Here is a 21,900-nt window from a genome sequence, read left to right on the forward strand (position 1 = left end):
TAGGCTGCTACCTCCAGACTCAGGCAAAAGCTCATGACTGGAACATTATAAAAAGAAAACTGAAAGTACTTGAGAATACCTAGCCTAGTGCTAGCTCAAAAATCACTTTATGTAAGTGAAGAGGGGGGAAATATGATGGTGGTCCAAGCATATAACTGAAGTCTGTGCCATTAGCTGTGTTACGCACCCACGTGGGAAGAGAAGCCACTTCCAACAAGAGCCTGGCACATCACCTCTCCTGCCTGAGTCATGCGAAATGGTTTCACTCCCAGTCCCTTTTTCCAGAAACATACCATGGAGACAACAGTATTTGGAGATTTTAGCTGAAGAGCCAAAACCTTGTAACTCTAGTGGGAGTGAATTCACAGGGTTCTTCCTGTAAGGGCATGCACGTAATTTAATTTTCTGGACTGTCTACGTAGAAATATCCCCCTTCAAAGACATATACCCACAAAACGAAACTTGCTATCATTGAATGATGAATCCAATGTAGACAGGATGTTGGACTTTGACACACCATTTCAGTGGACTTTTGACATACCATTTCAAGAAATATCCAGCAAATAAGTAATATTTAACAGAAGGTCAGACTACAAAGTCTACAAAATAGTTTTGCTAGTGAGAGGCCAAATGTGTACAGTCTGCAAGAAGGAGGATGTTGCTAAATTCTCCACATGCCATTGCTGTTCCTAGGCTATAAATATGATGTACCATGTGAGTTTGGGGTTGTGAACAGTTAGCAACTTCATCTATGCTTTGCTCATAACAAAAACTATGCATTTCAGTCATCTCACTATCTCCTGCAGGAGAATATTTCATTAAAAGTGAGACTTGCTTAGGATTTTATTGAAAATTCCTTATGAGGGAAAAAGGTAGTTGAGAAATCCCTGGGACATCTCCTTTCAGCAACTACCACTTCCTGTCCCTCTGCCCCTGCTCCCCTCCCCTCTTCCAGGCAAAAACTCATTATTCCTTCTCTTCCTGCTGAAAAGGCACTGATTAAAATGACCTACAGCACATCTGGACTACATTAGGATATGATTTGATTAAGGCATTCATCACTTGCTCTTTCGGCACGTGGAGAATTAAGATAATGGTGGAGGAAAATGGTATTAACTAAACTGGCTATTCCAGCTCATAGACTCCTCTTCTTTAAAACTCCTTCAGATTGCCCAGTTCCTCAGTTGTGAGTTCTTTTTTACCTAATTACAGAAAATGGAAATAAACAGTGGTTAATTCATTTATTGTTGGCAAGATCACTAAAGCCCACTAAGCTGTAATATTAAGAGTTGCTGTATTTCTCAGACAATTTGCTATTTGATAGGAAATGCTTGCTTGGAGCTATTTTAAACAGTCATAAAAAGGCTCAGCATTTAACGGCAAGCAGCACCTCGCATTTCTGTAGAAAGAGAAGTTTGACACATTCCAGATCAAATTGCTTTAGAGAGGGGGAAAGACCAGGCCTTCTCAAGAGAGTATTGTTTACTAGCACATCACACAAGCAATAGCTTGGTTTTCAGTATTTGATCTGACTGTATGAGACTTCAGCTATGGAGTCTGTGTACCTAAAAGCCAAAGCACAGGCTAGAAGGAAAGAGCAAGTCACCTTGGCTTCCAGATACTTTCCCCTAAAATACCCTTCCCCATTTCTCAGGAGTTAAAGAATGTGCTATCCTGGTGCATGCACAGAGGTATCAACTAAGTGTCACAGCGTGCGTCAAATGCCATAAAACGCAGGAATGCTGTTGTTGCTAAATGTGACTGCTCACAGTACTATGCCTAATTTCCTTCAGTGTTAAACAACTAAAAGATGACGCTGAACAGACACCTTGAAAGCCTCTCTATGAACTGAAATTTGCTTTACAGTGTCAAGAAGGATAACACACAAGAAGGATAACTAGTGGGAAACATACCCCGTCAGAGCAACTAAAAACTCAGCCAGAAGACTTTGCAAGTGCTGTCTGAAGAATATAGACACTGAATGTGCTGGGTGCTTCTCCTAGTTAATATGTGCACAGGATATAAAAAATTATCTTTTCTCCTTAGGATCAATATCCTCCTGTATTACACCTAGTAGAAAGCTGTAAATTTCACTACTGCTCACAATGAACAAACCAGCTACAGAGCAAAGAAGTCCACAAATATCATCTGGAAAAATGGTGTTTTAAATACTCCTCCCAATACAGAATGATAAAGACTAAATGTGATAGATAACATGCGTCAGGTCAGAAATCTTAGCTTTCTCTCCATTTCTGTAAACTCTGAAGCAAACCCTGAAAATGCTGTTTTCCAAAAAGGCCTTCGCTTTTTTTGGCTTGTTAAGTCAAATTCCTTCCTCAGCTCCTTACAGTACTGTGATGTCACAGGCTAAGGGAGAGCTGTTAAAAAAAAAAAGAAGCCCATACCCTCAGTCCATTCACACAAAGAGTCTCTTTTACAAGGAAAATGCCAGTTCACACCACTTAGAAAGAGCACGGCTTCACTTAACCTGTAAGGGAGCCACCTCCTTAGAGACACTTTCAAAAACACTGTGTTGGCAACAGACCTAAAGCTCTGTTTTCAGCTAGCATAAGCAGGAGTTTACTGTTGTAGGTTTTTTGTGGCTAGGTGTGTTTGGGTTTTTTGTTTGTTTGTTTGGTTTTTAAATTTTTTTGTTGCTTTTGTTGTTGTTTTTGTTGGGTTTTTTTTCTGTTTGTTTTGTTTTGTTGGAGCTTTTAATTGGGTTCTGTTTGGATTGTTTGGCTATGTTTTTTTTGAGGGGAGAGGGTGGAAAGGGGCTGGTGGGGAGAGCCACAACCTAACAACACAGCATGTGGCTGGCTTAGTACTAAGAATCAGCAATTACATGAAGGGCTGCTGTGAAAGACACAAGCTCCAAGCTGTAATTAGCAGTAATTTTTACCTATCAGGAAACAAAAAAAGACTTGACTACATTCTTTCCACAGGAGAGGCTGCAATGTTACCTGAAGTGCCTAGGCCGCCTTTGGTAAGCTGTTTCAGAAGACTCAGGTCAGGGTAGGGGTGCACAGCTTGTATGGAAAGTATCAGTCAGAAGGAAAACAACTGGACACAAGGAGTGCAAAAACAACCCAACAACAATCCACCCATGAAAACAAACAAACAAAAAACCCCCACCCAAATTTAGTAGGGTGATGGAGAAAAAAAGCGGCACATTTTCTACAGCACAGTACCTGTTCATTACTGCTGCCTGTGGGCTAGTGACATTTGAGTACCCCTGGATTAAGTTTCCTGGAGGCTTCATAGTTTAAGCTAAAAACATGAGCTATGCTGACCAGACATCCCCTGCAAAGGGCCTCTGGACTTTGGGTTAAAATGGCTTGAATTTAATGTCAGACGTGATGCCACAGATGACAGCTCAAACAAATTTATTCACCTGAGGAATTACATAAGATATTGACTTGTTTTCTTACTACTGCTAGGCTGCTAGGGCATCAGCCATTCTTTACCAGCAACGATGAAAATGAAGGTGACATTTTTGACAGGAGAACCTTTGAAGGCAGTGGTAGTTAACTTCACCAGACACTCCACAACCTGCCTGAGCCACATTAAATGAGGCAAGTCAAGCCTCTACATTTTTAAAATGGGTAGGTAAGAAACTCTTTGTCACGTGTTGAATGAATCTGTGAAAAGAGAATGTAAATAGGGTTCTCACCAGAAGAAAAAAAGGCACTCAACATCCCTGTCCTAAGCTAAGAGTGACTTTGGTGAGCCTAAAGTGACAGGAAATACTGTGTGCCTTCACATAACACTTCCCATAATGTCTGCACAGTAGAGGGGTAGATATTTTAATAAGCAGTTACAGATTTTACAGTATTAGCTATTTTGGATCATCCCAGAATTTTACACTATGAAGAGGGAAGTGTCCCACGGAGAAATAAAATACCCTATTTAAAATGCAAACAGATTTAAAATGCAATTTCTATAGCTGATTATTGATTCAATATGAAGTTTAGGTAACCTTGCCTCACCTGTGGTCACAGGATATTTATCTTTGGTGCTCTCCTTCATACCAGCCATCTAAAGCCCCACACGCCCAGGAGGTCACTGGAGGACAGAGCTGTAACTGGAGCACTACCCAGGTGTGCAGGAGATGGAGCTCAAGACCCTTGTTTGATACAGACTCAGGGGAGTTGGACATGCAAATGCTCAGTTTTCACCGAACCCTACAAGAGCTGCACTAGATAATTTTATTTTTTTTTTAAGAGACCTGTTTCTCATACCAACTAGTTTTGGAAAATACACTGGTATGCTGCAAGAAGGAATGGGCTAGTGGTAATGAAGTGTGTTCAGTATTGCAGTGTAGCTCAGCAGCAAAGGCAGCAGATACACCCTGCTAAACCCTTTTCTGCTACTCCTGGTCTCAGATAAAACCAACAACCTTTCTCCCCTCAGGAATTCAGACTCACCATTGCCATCAACTTAAAGTAAGTTGGGGTTTTTCCTACTTTTTGTTGTTTGTGGTTTTTCTTTCCTTTAAAGCATCAGTCCCATCCAAAAGAACCTGAAGTTTATTTTTAAAAATAAATAGAAATTGTAGTGTTCTTGGTTGAAACAAAAAGTTCAAACAGAAACTTGAAACAGCTGAACGATCAAGAAACAAATAAAAATGAAGAAATCTAACTCAAAATGATCCAAGAATAATTAAAAATTATTCCTTTTAACTTCCTGAAGTGCAAAGATTCTTGACATATCTCAATTTTTAACCAACTCTTCTTCATGACTATAACCAGTAATCCCCTGGGTCCCCTACATCATGCCATACTGAAATGAAGTAGGTCTACAAGAGCGAAATGCTTTTCTCTGGTAAAGAGTCTCTATCAGTATCAGAGATCTGCTGAACCATCAGCAAATACTATCTTCTAGAGACATCAAGGGCAAGACTACAAAAGACAGAGTGCTGGCCTCCGAATCTGAGAAAAAAAAGGACCCTTACAAAGTGATTTACCTGCTTCAGACCCTAATCTTCCAAATTTGCAGCACAAAAGCACATTATATCCAAGCACGCTGCGTTTCATGGCCAAATCTGTATGTATGAAATGTTAGTGTAAGCAGGCAACTCCTATTTTTTTTCTGTAGCTCTGAGGATCCTTAGGTCTGCAGCCAAACTCGTCTCTCAGAGTGGCAGGTCGTGTGGAATGCTGGTGCTGAGTGGCCACACGACTGCTCTGCCCATGCCAAGAGGCCACCTGTAGAGGCAGATGAGGTGTGTAAGCAAGACCTCAACCAGTCAAGGAAAAATATGTAGGTGGCACCAAGTTCTCTGCCAGGGCCTTCGCTTTGGGAGGCATCTTTAATCTGAAACAGCCCTCCTCTGTGAAGGAAATACATCATGTACCCTCTTCATTATACATGATGAGGCGCTGAATGTAGGGCACAAGCTACACTATGACTGTTTCTGGGAGAGAACACACCAGATTTTAGCAGCTGGTTTCAGCTTAGGGTTTTGGTTCAACACACATTTTTTAAAAATGTGGCAGAAACAGTGATTTGCAGTGTTGTATCTTCTGATTAAGCAGTAACAAAATTACAGCACAAGCCCTTTCAGTTACCTCAGGCCACAGATGCTTCCCTATCAGCCCAAACACCTTCCCACACGGGAGGTACCTGTACCACTTGAACCACAGAGTCATTGTTACAACCTTGTAAAGGGTTAATTCTGCTCTTTTAACTTGTGGGAAAAGGGTAAAAAAAGAGGGAAAAAAAGAAAAGGAAAAAAAAAGTGTTCCTCTTCATGGAAAGTATAAGAGCTTAACATAAATGAAACAAATCCTCTTGTGCATCCCCTTCCTGTTCAGGGAGTAAATACCCTGCCTGACTTTCTGAGTCTGTTGGACTACCACCATTATGACTATTAAATGACTATTAAATTAATGATGTGCAATAGCAGAAGAAAAAACAAGTATCGAAACTCTTCCCTTACCCCCTTCTGTATCAGCAGTCTTTTCATGACATACCTCACTGGAGGAAGTGCTATTGTTCTCCTCTCTATGACAGCAAAGTTGCCTGCACGTGAGGGAAGGTCTGACAGGCCCAGGGTCACCACTTCTGCTCAATATTTTCAAACTATGATCTCCACAGACATCTCTGTCTGGGACTGTAAAATGAAGTGCCACAGAAGGCTGGCTGCTGGAAGCAAAACTGGTGCTTAAGCACACGACTGCTGGAGTTTACTAAACATTTTAAGGCTCTCCTTCTCATTTTTAATACCTCCTCTACAAATCTACCCTTACCAAGCCAGCAGAGGATTAAATATGGGTGGTGAATATCAGAGGGCATCCTGTGCAAGGAACCAGAGTAAAACAACAAACACACAGGACATATGGTAAGGCTTTTAATGCCAGCCTGTCACTCGCTGGTTCAGTGCTTTTTCACTTTTAAGTGAATTGCTCCATTCCCCAGCCTTCTCTCCAGGTAAAACATTTCTGACCTCTCTGCATGGCCCCATCAGGATGAAGAGAGGCAGGGAGCACATCTTAGGGGAGGGGATGTAGTTTTCTGAGCAGGTGCCCATTCACCTGTGATGCCAGTCCAATCATACTTGCTCACAAGCTAATTTTCAATTTTTTGGCAGAGACAGCTCCTAACAGCCAGGGAAGGCAGTTTGACAGAATTCCTTTTTGCAACAAAAACTTTTTTAAAATAAATAGTTTTCTTGGATATTTCCTCTTGTTTAAGGGGCTATTTGAAAACAAGCAATTACAAAGAATTTAATCTGGTGAGCAATCTTAATTGTTCTTCCTCTTCCTTCTGAGGAAATCACACGCTTTAAACCCAAAGGCCACTTTTATTTATTTTATGAGTACAAATTGGCTCTGTCAGTTTAATTTCCCCTGGCACTGTAACCAGACCTGCTGTTCTTATGAAGAAGAACAGTATGAGACAACCAGTGTAAGAGAGAAATAAAACCAGTTTCTGAGATCGGCAGTATGGACAGCACACTCACACCTCAAACCTCTCCTTTCCAGAGAGGACCCCCCACCTGAAACCCGTGTTTCAGACAAAGTCTTGACTGCCTCTGTAGCAGCAGGAGAATAACTGCTCAGCATGAATTACTCAAGGATGGCTACCAAAATAAATTCCAATAGGAAACCTTCACATTAACCCTTAATGAGGGAGCAGAGGGGGCTCTTACATTTCACTAGTGCTTTGCATTTTCTGATGATTTGCAGTGAGGAGGTGCAAAGTAGCTGTTTTTTGCTGCCACTTTCACATGGGACACTGCTTACTGCTCTGACACTGCTTACTGTCAGGGCTGTGTGTTCTTATGGCAGAAAAAGACTATGGCTTCTCTGGAAAAAAAAAAGCCTCCAGTCTGTACGTGTACTCACATGAATGTCTACTCACCCTGGAAGCTGGGCTACGTAACGTAAGTAGGAAACCTTTAACCCTGGTGAAAACGAAGAGTTTGTGTTCAACACAACCCAAAGAATACCTGGAGGCCCTCTCTTGATGCCATTTGGATTGAAATTCATTTCCAATGCTAAAACTGGTCTTCATTTGTATTTCCATGCTGAACAGGTAAAACTTCTTAAAAGATGTGTTCACACTTGATTGCTCTGAAAACTGGGGCTTTGGGGGCATTCTCCATTCAAAAACAAAGTGGCATGTGGCATGTTTACTACTCCCAGCAGAGCAAACATAAAATACCTTGTCAAAACTACCAGGGATGGAGCCATAAATGCCAATCAGCTGAGAATGCTACGTGTCATGAAAAGATGAAGGCTGGAAAAAAAAGTGAGAAAGGTCATACAGCATCCCACTTACTTCTTTTCCTCAGATACTGACAGTTAATATTTAAGGAGCTGCTCATCTCCTTATGTGCTTTCGCATGCAAACAAGGAATCAGAAATGAAAAGTTACTTGGGTTTGTTGCAAGCCATTTAGTGGGGGAAGGACTTCCTCTTGTCTTTTCTCCACTTTTTCAGTGCCTCTCAAAAGTGCTGTCTTACCCACACACTTTTGTTGTGGGTACTGAGGTGGGTGAAAACTCCACAACCTGTGACGTCACATGTGACCACTGTCATCACACAGTGTGATTCCTGTGGCCATGTACTACAGTCACTTTGCAGTAAACTCTTCACCTCCACTCTTCTGAGGTTTAAAAGTCTAAAGCTTACTTAAGCATCTCTCACTGGAGGGGTATGCAAGCATCTGAGTGCCTCCTTAGTCTTCAAGGTGAGATAACCCAAGCTGGCCTGACCTGCACTCACAGTAGGAGTAGGAAGCCACTCTGCCCTGCTGCAAGCCATCTATAGCTGCTCTGTGCTCTAGGTGTGAGTTGTGCATGGACACCAAAGGGATAACTGAGCAGTCCTCTATCAGCTGCCCAATGGGAATGGTCCTGTGCAGGCTCCTGCCTCTCCTAAACACAAGGTAATTTGAAGAAGCTTTCTCTGGAATGATTTTAAATGTTGTTAGCACTTGAGATGACCTGTCATCCTACACGCTGAGGCTGTTTCTCAGGCAAACACAAAAGACAAGGAAAAATATCCCAAATCAAACCAGTCCACAACCACCCCAGTTAAAACAAGCAATTTATTGTGGTAGCAAGGAACCTATGCACAGTGTTTGTTTTGATTTGTTTAGATAAGGTGGCTGGAAACAAAGATCCTCAGGAATTTTGAAAAAGCTGATAGAAAAATGTTTGGTTTTAAACAGAACAAAATGTTTAGGTAACTCCCAGACTCCCAGTCTTGCAAGATGGAGTTATGTTTGTTAATTTCTATTAATTCAGCCAAAATCTTAAGCTTCTTAACTCTTGCCATCTTGCAAAGTTACATGTCCTGCACTTGCAAAACAGAGAGTAATGTTCAGAGTTACGGGAAGCATAATTTCTTTGTGGAGTCAAACTCTTTCCCATGTGGTGGTCTTCTAGATGCAGAGTTGCTGTAGCTTTGAACAGACACAGTACTTTAACTAAACACATACACAAAAGATTGGAAAGGAGAGATCTCAACCATCTAGAACAAAAAAGAACACTTGTTTACAATAACAGCACTCACTGCTATCTGCCATTTACCTAAAGGAGACCAGTAAGAAGCACAGGACAGCTTATCAACATAAATTGATTATAAGCAGTCTACTACAAACCAAGATTAATACTACAAAATGGCAAACGGCCCCAAGCTTAGAAAATATGTGTGTGTTTCAAGCTGCATTTAATGCTTCTTTTGCTGCAATTACTCAGCTGTTATTTCTTCTACACTTAATATTGGCAAATTGGTCAAAACACACCCAACTTTATTCTATAACAATTCATTTGTTTCATTAATAGGGTAGCTGTTTTTTTCTAAACAGGGTAGCTCTCTTTATCGAACAACAGTAGCAGCAATAAAATTACTTTATGCCAGGGAAAAGATCCTTCAAACTCTTTTCCCCTGATTTCCTCCCTCTCACCCCAAACCCTGAACCCCCTGCCCTTCACCATCACCCAGCACCAGCAGAGTGTTCAGAGGGAATCCTGCATAGCACCACAACGATGCTGACTGGCCAACTGATGTTAAGTTTCTCCTGTGACAGGCAGCAAATTCTGAGGCTAAACTTCGCAAGAGCTCAGGATTCAAACAATTGCATTTTCCTTGAAGAACTGCTGAACACACCTTAGGAGGTACAGGCAGGCCATTTCTGGTCTAAAACCACAGCTTAAGTTCATTTCATAAAAACCTTCAAGAAATGAATATTCTTGCTTTCCTATGACTCCAGAAAGATGTGGGAAATGCAAGCACAAGGAAGATGTCTACTGGTCACAAGCTTAAGTCTTAGGCATACATCTATCGACAGTGGAGGATGATGCCATCCAGCAAGACTCCACACAAACAAAGATAAGAACTGTGATGCTTAATCAAATGAACATTTCAGGAAATGTTAAGGCATCTTCAACTACAAAAGAAACACAAACATGCATTCCCCGATCACAGTGATTTTCTAGCATTTAGAGGCAATTACTTAAATTTTTCTAGTAGTGTCTTACTGATAAGCTTGTGTCAGGCTGGTTTATCTTCCAAGTCATTATAAACTTCCTCTAATGCTCCCTGCTATAAAACTAAGCTTCACTGAATTGATGGCAATGTGCAAAGAAGTGTAGATACAATTGCAGCATAATATCCTACATAAGTTCAGCATTAAAACTGAGCTCATTCTTCAAGTAATTAATCAGTGCAAATAATTCGGTTCTCTCTAAGCAAGTGAAATGCAATACAACAACATGAATTCTCCTGAAAATCAGGATCCCCCCTGAAATTCCATAGCTTTCTGAGACACAAGATTCAACTATAAAATTAAACAGGCAAGAACAGGAATGAGCTTGCTGACAGTAAATGGACTGAAACAAGCACCATGTGCCACTATAAGCACACTCCTCTGATGCAGTAATATTTTCTTATTTAAAAAAATGCTGGGTAGGAAACATCTGAACTGTCTTTCACACTCTGGAGGGGGAAGTGAAGAAGAATGCTGAAGGAGATTTACTGTAGTGAGGCAGAAACCCCTCACAAATACAAGACATTCCCAAGCAGCACAACTTGTCCTAGGACAAGGTAGATGCTCAAGTTCACATAAATGAAGGAAAAGGTAAGGCACTCTGAAAATCAACACATGTGCATACAGGTTTGCACATACTTAATCTTGAAGTCTGAGACTGTGAAACTCATGTGCACTTCAAAAGAAGTATCAATTTGAATAAAAGATGTGTAATACCCAAGCCTTATTAAAGGGCTGGCTACAGGTAACTTTTACCTGTGTGATAATTAATTCAGAGCACATGTGGAAGAGCCTATTTTTATTGATAAGAACATTACATGATTTCTTAATGACATGATTTTCGTTTTCTAAAAATTATCCTCCTGCAAATTTATTTAAGTCCTCATTTAAGAACTGATAGTGAAAAGCTCTCTGTAAATCTGTATTCTTGTGTGAAATAGAGAGCTTTTAGGACTGTTGCTGATACCCTAACTGGGCAGTGTTGTGGTATCTGTCAGTTTCTTGTCATTAGAGATGAAACACATGAATCAGGCCCTGTACACAGACAGTGCAAACTGTTAAGTATTGACAGACCTCAAATCTTACTATATAAATACTGTGCTATTGGTTGAAAGTTTACTAATCTCAGAATTATCTGGGGCAACTGTTTATCTCCTTTTTCTTTTGTTTTTATTTTTTTTCACAGGGTTGATTTTCCTTCACACTAAGACTTGCCTACATCTTTTGCCAAGACAAAAAGACATTGCAGCAGTTGTAAATACACTGTGAACACACATTGTGAACACACAATGTTCATTTTGAAGCTCTCCATATATTGCTAATTACCTCTCCAAATATTGCTATACTGCTAATCTTAAGCTCATTACCTCTGCTTGCAAGACATAGCAAATGCACTTGCAGCAGTCTACACTGCTCAAAGCAACAGATGAGAAGACACACAGTGGTTCCCTAGCTGCTGGAGCCTACCCTCCAAGTGCTCTGCCCCGTCAGTGTGCTGTAAGATACATCTTCAAGTTAATTTATTAATGAAAAGGTTCACCACTTGCCAACTATGGGCCAGACCCTGAGACAACAATCAGTGACAGGAGGCCTCCCATCATTGCTGTCACTTAAGAGGAAACTCTTTTGTTGTCACTCTTGGCCAGCCTTGAGTATTACAGATGCTCCATGGGGGACACCTGCCAGAGGCCTTCTTTGCTCCATCACTTGTGAGAGACAAACAGGAGCTGCTCCTTCTTGGAGACTGGAGAACTTGCAATTGTGATTACACATGTTAACTTGTGCGTCTGAAATTTCTCTTTCCTGAGTTTTTTCCAGAATGTTTTCTCTTCCTTCTACTGATCACTGGTTTTCTTCAAGCTTTCTGTTCAGTGCCAGCTGTTCCTCTTCTTCCTCTGGCTTCTTCGATCCACTGCCTACTTGCATCTTTGTAAAAAAGGTCATGCTAAGTGCATCAAGCCACGTTCCTTCCATGTAGCATCCTGCAATAGCAACATCCTGTGATTTGAGCCCATTCACCCTGCCTCTGCCCAAGCTGGCTTCCACTGAGGTTCTGTGTATGGATCCCACTCAGAACATAATGCTGAAACACAGCTCATCAACTGCCCAGCAGTCCTCCTGCCTGGCCTTTTCCAAGTGTTCAGCTACAATCTGGGTTTACAGATCAGTCTCTCACTCTAGTCAAACATCAGCACTGAGGCATTTGTTTTTAATTCCCTCCTCCTATTACAATAATAGCAACAATAAAATCAACCCATAATGATTTCCTGGGCTCAAATCAACTGCTCAGCAAATGAGGGCTCTAACAATGACAAGAATGCAGGGTTTGGAAAGTAATTGCAAATGTTGTTCTAGTCTGTGTCCCCTGTCTACAGCTGTCTGTAGGAGCAGTGAGAAGCTCTCTGCTGCAGCGAACATTCAGGAATTGCAGTAATCACACCTGCATGGAGAACAAGCTTGTCCCTTCCTCTTTGTGGCATCTATCTATCTATCTATCTATCTATCTATCCATCTATATCTATCTATATGTCTAGAGGGAAACAGACAGGGAGCAGTTCTCACTATGGTAACTGTGGGGCCAGAGGATGACTTTATGCTGAGCTTCATCTCTTGCATCTATGCACTTAACAATATATCCTACCTCATGGCAAATTCTGAGCAAAGGAAAGGCTGCCCAGCTTGAATTGTCTTCCCAACCTATACTCCTGTAGGAAAAATTGCACAGAGGCAACTGGAGAAACATGGGATGGCACTGCAATTGCATGTATTAACGGATGCAGTCTGGAAAGTGTAGGCACAAGAAGAAATACATAACGCCTTTCTGTCATTCTTTTGCTGTTACAGGGATAATGGGCAGAACAACACCTTGTGTATTTCTAGTCCCACCATACAAATACCTCTAACCACACTGTAGGCATCTAGGTGTTTCACAACATGCCAGGAAATTACCTTAATTTCACAGAGTATTTGCAATCAGTATTTTAAAAAACATTTTCTGTAGCAGACCACCCTCTCAGTCCATTTTACAAAACCATGAAGGTTTTGTAAAATTAAGGAGGTCACCAAACTGCGACAACCTAAAACTGGTGAAATGCTTGAAAAAATAATAAGCATTAAGCAGCATGTCAAATATTTGACTCATGACAAGGAAACAAACTTGTGAATTAGATGCCTGGGCATTAATGCCTTAGTATGACACTGCACCCAAGATGCCTTGTAAAGGCTCTGAGATTTTACCTGGGAGCTGCTGGTGAATGGTTCTGTGACAACACCTCCTCACCCTCCAGTGTAGCTGTCCTTTCCTACAATACATAGCATAAACTGGCCCAAAATTTCACACAAAATTGTAACACGGTTCAGGGGGAAAGGCAGAGCAGCTTCAAACTCTGGGAGGAAGAGCTGGATTACCACCTTGTGAATTACTTGTGGAGCATTACCAACTGAAAGGGAGCCACCAACAGGGGAAACCATGCAACTCACAGCTCCTGTTGTAAGATCGTTACTCTAGCATGAAATTCTAACACATTTGTCCATTTTGAAACCTCTTCCCCCACAGACAACCGTTCTGCACACAACCATAGGGAGGGCAAGGACTGTTGTCAGTAAGAGCCAGTGTGGGGCTTGTGAGAAATTTCTTATGACAGCTGTCCTTTGTCTACCAAACTAAACACTCATGCCGCAATCAGTTCTTTTTTGGGGTTTTGTATTGATCTTTCTTCCTTCCACAGCTGAACATATACCCTTCGAAAAGGGCAACAGTGTAACCATGGAGCACTCCAAGGACACCATCTGCCCTTCCAGGATCACAGCCTTAGACAGTATCTCAGCTTTGCTTTCATTTCTAACTGCTGCTTCTCTGAACAACTGGGTCGTAAACAGGGCTTTAGCTTGCTAGAGAGAGTTAACATCGATATTTGTTTTGCATTATTAATACATACTGTAAAAGGGCTGGAACTGTAACTACTTATAGGCTGAATGCCTAACATTTGGAGTACAAGCTGTTTGTTTGGTGTTTGCCTAGCTCTGGTCTGAACAGGTCATACAGCAGATTTGGGGCAAACCTTGGCTGTTTACTTTCTCAGGAGCAGCCACAGGGCCTGGGGAAGAGACTGGGAGAGAGGCAGCTCTCAGCTGAAGCAGCCATACGTGCCTGTGGCATCCCATTAGAAACTCCTTCCCCTTGCCCAAAACTGCTTCCTCCTGCTGTAGGCTCCTTAAAAAATGCTTAAGCACCTGTCTAACTTTATTGCCCCCATTTGGCTTCTCTGGTTTTAATGCAGGAGCTTAGAAACTCAGGATGCTGGGAAAAAACTCAAGCTGATTTTCACACAACAAAAACATCACAGCAATCCCTGCCTGCCCCCTACCTCCTCCCCACCCTGACTGACATTTGGTGGTTTCCCTTTCTGACTGACAGCTTAACAAGAACTCAGTGTTCAAAAAGAACTTTTATGAGGAAGAAGAAAATTTATTTTATTTTTCTTTTTATGTACTTTGTAACTCACAAAGTGACAGCAGAGTTTTGTGAGGTGAATACCATTTATCAAAACTGACACACTCAAAATGAGGCAGGGACCTAAATTAGTTATTGTAACTAAAAAAACAAATACAACAGCTAATCTCAAAATTGAATTCATATTCCTTATGAGGACCTAAAACTGGCAGTACTCATCATGTGAGAACTCTGACCTATAAATAATCTTAGCTTAGAACAAATGAACATTTTTGCATAATGCATTACAGTTTTCTGGCAGAACAAAAAATAACACCAGACCAAAGCCATGTCTCGTTTTTAAGGAAAAAAACCCAAGCCAGTAAAGCCAACCTCCAAAAAAGGAAATGTCTAATCTACAAGTGCAAGTATTCAAGCATGTCTCCAGCCCTTCTCATTCCGTTTAATAAGAGAGGAAACCAGGCCACCAGAAGTTTACAGACTAATGCAATTACAGGGTGGCTCAATAAGCACTGATTTGTCTGTTCTCTCTGACATGCAATATAAAGCTATGCTAACAGGTCTGGCTTTCCTTTCACAAAGCTGAATACTCACAAATCAATCACAATGGATGTTTTTCAGGAGGGAAATAGCAAGCAGTTGTTGGCAAATATATGAATGACCATTTCTTATAGCTATTTTTAAGATCCATTAACTAACTAAATAATTGGATTTACCTATAAATAACAAATGTATTTTCATCAGATAGCATTTAACATTTCTTACATCACCGGTGAAAAAAAATCCTCTTAGCAGTATTAAAAGGCAAATAAAATTAAACTCATAATCACAGCACCACTTCAGAATCACCACGAACTTTGAACAATTCTGTGAATACAAGGATACAAGTGTACCATTAAAAAGTCACTTGCTGAAAAAAAAGCCACTTGAAGAAAAACCAAGTTGTTTTGCTGTTTGCAAGTGGGATGAACGTGGGAATCAGCCTCTCTTCTGGAATGGTGAGTGGCAGTTTGCACATGGACAACAGCAGAGATCTGGACCAGCTCCAGATGTATTGAAAGCAGAGCTCATTGTTTTTAGGAACCACAAACACTACAGACCAGGCCCTTAAAAGAAAACTGCTGGAATCCTGATGCTTAAGGTCAAACTCCCAGAACTGGTTTCTGACACCTGTTTCTAGGACAGATAGATCTAGATGTTACTGATGTATATACATTCAGATCTGAATGCTAAATTTCAAGTATTCAATAAATGACAAATTTGAGGTTGTCATTGTCCCATCAAGAGGAAAAATAAAATATACATTAGAATGCCAATCCAATCACTAACTTACAGTGCTTAAGAATCTCAGATTCTGAAAAGAAAGGAGTACAATACTACTTGATTTTCACCACAGCCTGTATAGGAAAGTTGCCAAGACTACTTCAAGAGTTTGCTGATCGTTGAGTCTAAAACACCCACACCACAGTCCAAGGGCTGACATTTCTCCTAACCAAGGACCATCATTATTCACATTGTCCACTACAAGGGAAAATACCCAGCTTGTAGAAGGATAATTCAACTTGACCTAGGCAGGCCCTGAGTAGGACCTCTGTGTTGTTCTGTGAGGGCATGGAAAGAGTCTTGTTTTTCTACCCAGAAACGCCATTCATACCATCCTGGTATTCTGTTCAGTGGAAACCATCATGCTTTGCTGTACCTTCCAACTTTGTATAGACATGCATGAAGCAGTATTTCATATTATGTCAGCTGATAATTTCAGGAAACACATGTGGACAGAGCATTGCTGAGTAAGTCAGCTAAGCAGAAATTACCCAAAGGAAATATATGCCTTCAACTAAGGAATTGTGAACATCTCAGCAACTAACAACATAGCTAATGTGCTTATCAGTGCGTTAGCAGCGACATCACTTCTTACCAATTAGCGTCTCAAAAAGAATAAAGAAAAGATCATAGCTTTGTGAGGTGATTCGACAGAAGCACTGCCCAAACCTGCAGCATAATTAAGGGAATGTCTTCAAAGCAGAGCTCACCCAGACTCACACCTCTGTGTTGCAGACCCCCCCACTGCTCTGGTTTGCACACAGATGCCTCATTCCTGGGTTTGGGAGAACTACCGTTCTGGCTTAGTAATTCAGGCTGGAGGCCACATGGATCCTGGGTTCATCTCGGAACTGGTGTGAGTGGCTGCCAGTGCTCCTCATCCAACCCTAAGTATGAGTCCGCATGTGTCTGATGTCAACGCACATGGCAATTTCGTAGTGGAAATGGTAATATAAGTACGGCCCTAAACTATGCTGAAACTGCGAAAAGAACTCTTAACTAAGGCACTTCACCTTGACCATTTCATCAGGAAATCTGATAAATGCTCAGAAGCTCTCAGCACAGCTCAGATGGGGACCTCAATGTTCTTGATAAAATCCTAGTCCTAAACCAGCAATAATAACCTGGTCACAGCCTCCAACGAGAGCTTAGCAAAGAGGTGGACACATGAAGGCAGGCTGCAATATCAGGTGACAACAAGATGAAAGCAGTATGAATGAAAAGTGGCGGTCACGCACATGCCATCAACATTACTCTTCTCAGCCACAGGTGTGTGCTGGCATCACAAGGGTAAGACTTGAAGGAAGAGAGTGAGAATGTTTTCCAGGTAGTTAGACAGACTGTAATTAAAGCCATAAGCCATAACTTCTTCCAACCTCACAGGTTATGCAAGGTAAAAAACAAACAAAAAAGCCTCCCAATCTGCAATTTTCAGACAAAGCCTATCTCTCAGAGCAGGAAGGAGCACAAGACATTTCGGATTGCACTGGGGAGTGTTCAGGAAGACCATGAGTAAAATAATGCCTATTTTCTAACAGGAAGACCTTAGCAGTGGTTATAATTAATGGAGGGAACAATTTATTAAGGGCTGTGATTAATACTCCCTTATAGGACATGTGGAATCAAAACTGGATGTTTTTCTAAAAGATAAGATGTAATCCAAACAAAAATCAATTTGGGGAAATCCACTAGTCTGTGTCACAATGCCAATCATAATGGGATCACAGCTGATGCTTTTAACTTTATAACCCATGAATATAGTGAGTCATGAATATCAACAGTACTGTTCCTTCCCCCAGTGAAGTGTCTGGTGATACAATACCTAGATGTGGGCGGGTTATGATTAATGATATATTTTACTATGACTTTGCTCAAGAACTGTTTTCCCTGATGATTTCCATGGCTTGGACAAGTTCTTTTTCCAGGAATTATGATTAAAAAATTGACTTCAGCAAAAGCTCAATGTTTTTGTATTTATATCCATGTATGTTTTCCCAGCACAAAACGAGCAAAGATATTCTAATGGGAAGTGGAGACAAGTTTTAATTATTTAGAATTTATACCAAAATGGCCCAGATAAATTCATAAACACATAATCAGAATTCCTAATTTACTGCCAGGAGACGGCAATGAAGGTACACAGCAGCTCAAACACAACAATTGTAACTCTCTTGAAAAGGAGTCCTGAAAGTCTCTCTCACTGAACGAGGACAATAAACATAGTAGACAGCTCAAAACAGCTTAAGACACTTCAGCTGGACAGCTTCTGTTTACAGGTCAGGGAATTTGGTGATATCATCACTCCTCCTTTCCCCAATTTATCTCATTCCTTTCTTCGGCCGTCTCCAATCTCTCAGTCATATGAAAAACAAAGGGCAGTGAGAGCAGACCTGTGTTCCATTGGGTCAGCATTAAAAGACTGAAAACTAAGAAGGGAAAAAGAAGTTGAAGAGAACTGGGAACACTTTTGAAAGGCAGAAGGGCATCACGTAGGAACAGAAACAACAGCCTAGAAGTGGTTTAAGTGCAGTGTGTAGCAGTGTGACTAGCAATTAATAGAGATTAAATGACCCAGGTTACTGTAATAATGTGCACAAACTGGTATTGCTGGCACTTGATGGAACCAAAGCTCCCTAATCAAACAGCAATAAAAATAATCCCATTTGCTCAGATGCCATTATTAAAGTCCCAGGAAGCCAAGAATTGCCAGCACAAAAATGTGGCTATATAGGCCTTTTTATTTTCCTCATGTTTTTAAGCTGTTAACAGTGAGTCTGACTTTTTTCCAAGCTTTTCTCTGCTACCAGAAAAAGCTAGAATCTTTTCTTTACTTTTAAAAATTCTTTTAGATAGTTACTCTTTAAAAATTCTTCTATGCTCCTTCAGTCACATGAACTCTGATTTCCAGCAAAATGCTCACTTTCCAACACTCAAAAAAAAAAGAAAAAAAAAAAAAAGGCAGTACAGAGAGGACAAAAACACTTCTGTGCAAGCAAGCACCATCCAGCCACGGTGGGCATTCACGGCTCACTCTTCTGAAGTTTACCTTATAGAACACTGAGATTCTTTGCTAGGACCTTTTATGTTGAGAAGAGAACGGGCAGTATGTGATCCAAGTCTATGCAACTGGAGTCATCTTCTGCTACTGCATTATATTAAGTGCAAGTCAGCTCCTTGCAGCATGCTTTTGTATCTACTTGCTATCAACACAGATTATCAGTCTGAAAACACCACTTCAGATGTAAGACAAGAGGATTGTTTTTCACTGTGCAGTGCTGTTTATTTGCCTGGCAACACAGGTTCTTGTAAGAGCTAGGGAGTTATGTTAGATACCACGCTCAAGCTTCTCCTGCCTGAAAAATGTCAGGAAATTGTATCAGCTCTTTAGTCTGAAGACAAGCAGCCATGAGTTGATTCATCTGAATCACTGGAGACATACTGAGAACACTTTTGGTTAAGTATTGGCTTTCAGTGCCATAGTTAGGAATATGTGGTAGTTGGAATCCAGGAACCACCAGCTAGAAACTATTATTTGCAGTAATCATAATGAGTATTTCTTCCAAATCCTGGCTTTACCACATCACTTGATAAAATATAAAAATCTAGAGACGCTAGAACTAAGAGATGTATGTGTAAAAGAAAAGCACCACCCCACCCAGCCAAATGCACCTCAACAATATTAAAGGACCTTTACTGTTAAGACCTTTCCATTTTTTTTCTGATCTAATTCAAAACAATTTAGTGCAAACATACAGACTCAACAGTTCAGTAAAAATCAGAATGCCAAGCCTGATGGAGCAACTGCAGAACTCTGATGATTTACAGCCTTTATTTGTTTCTTGTAAGGCTTATGATGTCCTTTAGTCACACACCTGGAAAGACTGCGACTCTGCTTTAGGGAATTTATGTTCCTGCAGTTCCTCCTTACTTCCTAAGGGCTTTGCACAAATTACAGCTTTTTAAATGAGCAGCGTTCATTAAAACAAATTATCTGTACTGCAGCACTGCCTGGATGTGCCCTTAATGAGCCTTAGAGCAGTTTTGCTATGTACCAGGAGACTAGAGGCAGCCCTGCCTTTTCACTAATCATACCTGTGCTAACTCCAAAGCCCCCAGCAATAATGTTTTGGCAAAGCTTCTCCATTTTTGGCATCACTATAAATATTACCTTCAAACTACCATCACATTACCTTTGTACACTCAACCCTGCACTAGTCCAAATCAAGGAGAATTTTGCTGTGGACTTCAACAGAAGCATGCTGTAAGCCTGAATGCTGATCACATGCAATGGTGAGCTGGACAGTCTTTCAAGTATGAAATGCTAAATGGTGACTTTGGCTGGGCCTAAGAGAGAAGAAATACTGCAGCCTTCCTCCAGCAATATACTCCTCGACAGTATACTTTAATCAGCTGTCTAATTAATATGATTTAATAAATATTAATGTACAACAGTGTCTGCACAGGCAAAAGGTAATATGAAACTTATCACTGGCTTGACTAGATTAACTCATTGCAATAGAGAAATGCAAATAAGTAACAAATCCAAACATTTATATTAAACTGCACTGTTTATTTTAAACACATAGAAGGCAGATTTGTACATGGGGGGCTATGGACACCTTCCATATTGCTGCCACACTTGAAGTTTTAAACCAGTCCAGCATTACCCAGAGAAAGTCCTGTGGAATTCAGACTTTCTGAGCACAGCTCTACATAAAACACTTCACAGCTTGATCCTGGCTAGTAGTCCATGCACATCTGCAATGAATGGCTGGTATGCAGACAGCAGGCTACGACTTCATAGCCTGGCACAGTCATAGCAGTCATTACTTCATCCATATAGGGATGCAGTACCACTTTTTTGGGAGAAGCCATCTCTGGCTGATTTTGAGCAAGCAATTATGGAAAGAAAGCTGAGAGTATCACTGAGAGTATCACTTACTTCCATGAAGTGGCCATCCTCCTGAGGAATTGCAATTAGAACAGAAATACACATATTCCTATCTGAGCTGGTATCACAACCACAATATTGTCCTGCAAGGGCAGTAAATATATTTAATCTTTTAACCTTTTTTTGACAGCAAGTGGGCACTTGATTTCATTTGATGTGAGTGTTCCCCAGGCACCCTATTTAATTTTTGGCTTAAGCAATACCCTGAGCTGAAGCTCAGACACTGAACTGCAGCCAATGCTGGCAGCTTTCTGACACCTTAATGCATTTGGATACAAACATCCAAAATTTATTATCATTGCTCTAGTACTTGCACAGTTCTGTACAGCATAGAATTCAATGAAGAATGCCATGCCTTCAGGGACCCACTGGACACATGGCCAAATTTTCTCTTCATCTATAGCTTCTGGTAATATACTGGGTGTCTCAGATATGCTGTAACTTATGACTGTGAATCTGTCTATGTTAAAATAGAAACAGGACAAAAAAAACACTTCATGGACTTTCTGAGGGTTTTTTTTCAGTAATGCTTGATTAAGACACCAGGGGGAAAAGGGAGAAACTTCTGCAGAAATTGTGGTTAGATAACTGCTAATTTTGCAAACCATACATTGCAGATTCATATTTATTCAGAAGTAAGCTTTCATGATATAGTAAGGAATAGTTGAGAAACTAAAGTCTCTGCTGAAAGGGATCCCAGACCCAGCTGAGAACCTGCTCCAGCTGGAAAATTTCACAAATACCAGCCCTTTGGAAGTCCTGGGCCACCCTTTTTACAGCACAAAATCCCACCTCCATCCCAAAGAAGATTATGTAATGACTGATAAGTGATCTATACAATCTGTATAGTTGAATCCTTTAAGATAAAAGGATTAGAAAGGGAATAGTCAAAATGGACTTAGCAACAACGAATTCAAACTGTCCTCATATAGAAAACATAGGTGTACACAGGTCTTGCTCATTCTGTTTTTAAGTACGCACTTTCTAGAGAGACTGATAGAAAAAATCAAACTTCAGATATCATAAAAGCTAGTGAGATACAAGTCTTGCTAGTTGTAAGAACAAAATGGTGCAGTTAACATTTTAATATTGGTTCACCTCTTTTGGCTCACCTCTTTCAAGGAGGGAGACAGAAAAAGACAGATCAGGAGACACTATTTAGAAACCATAATTT

At 40.7% G+C, this 21,900-nt stretch overlaps 1 protein-coding gene across 9 annotated transcripts in view; it reads right to left on the reverse strand.

The window, feature by feature from the left end:
- Nucleotides 1-21,900, reverse strand: part of PALM2AKAP2 (PALM2 and AKAP2 fusion) — a 266,024-nt gene that overhangs the window by 29,815 nt on the left and 214,309 nt on the right. Inside the window, exon 1 of one of the 9 annotated variants that reach the window (XM_042015317.1) lies at nucleotides 9,418-9,423. The exons of the other annotated variants lie outside the window; for them this stretch is intronic. The gene's annotated coding sequence lies outside the window, so the exon portion shown is untranslated. Of the gene's footprint in view, nucleotides 1-9,417; nucleotides 9,424-21,900 lie in introns of those variants that run through there. 9 annotated transcript variants of the gene reach the window in all.

The sequence above is a fragment of the Corvus kubaryi genome, unplaced genomic scaffold (genome assembly GCF_017639235.1).
Source record: "Corvus kubaryi isolate FWS band 111438036 unplaced genomic scaffold, C.kubaryi_AGA036_p1.0 split3-37296, whole genome shotgun sequence".
Classification (NCBI taxonomy): Eukaryota; Metazoa; Chordata; class Aves; order Passeriformes; family Corvidae; genus Corvus; species Corvus kubaryi.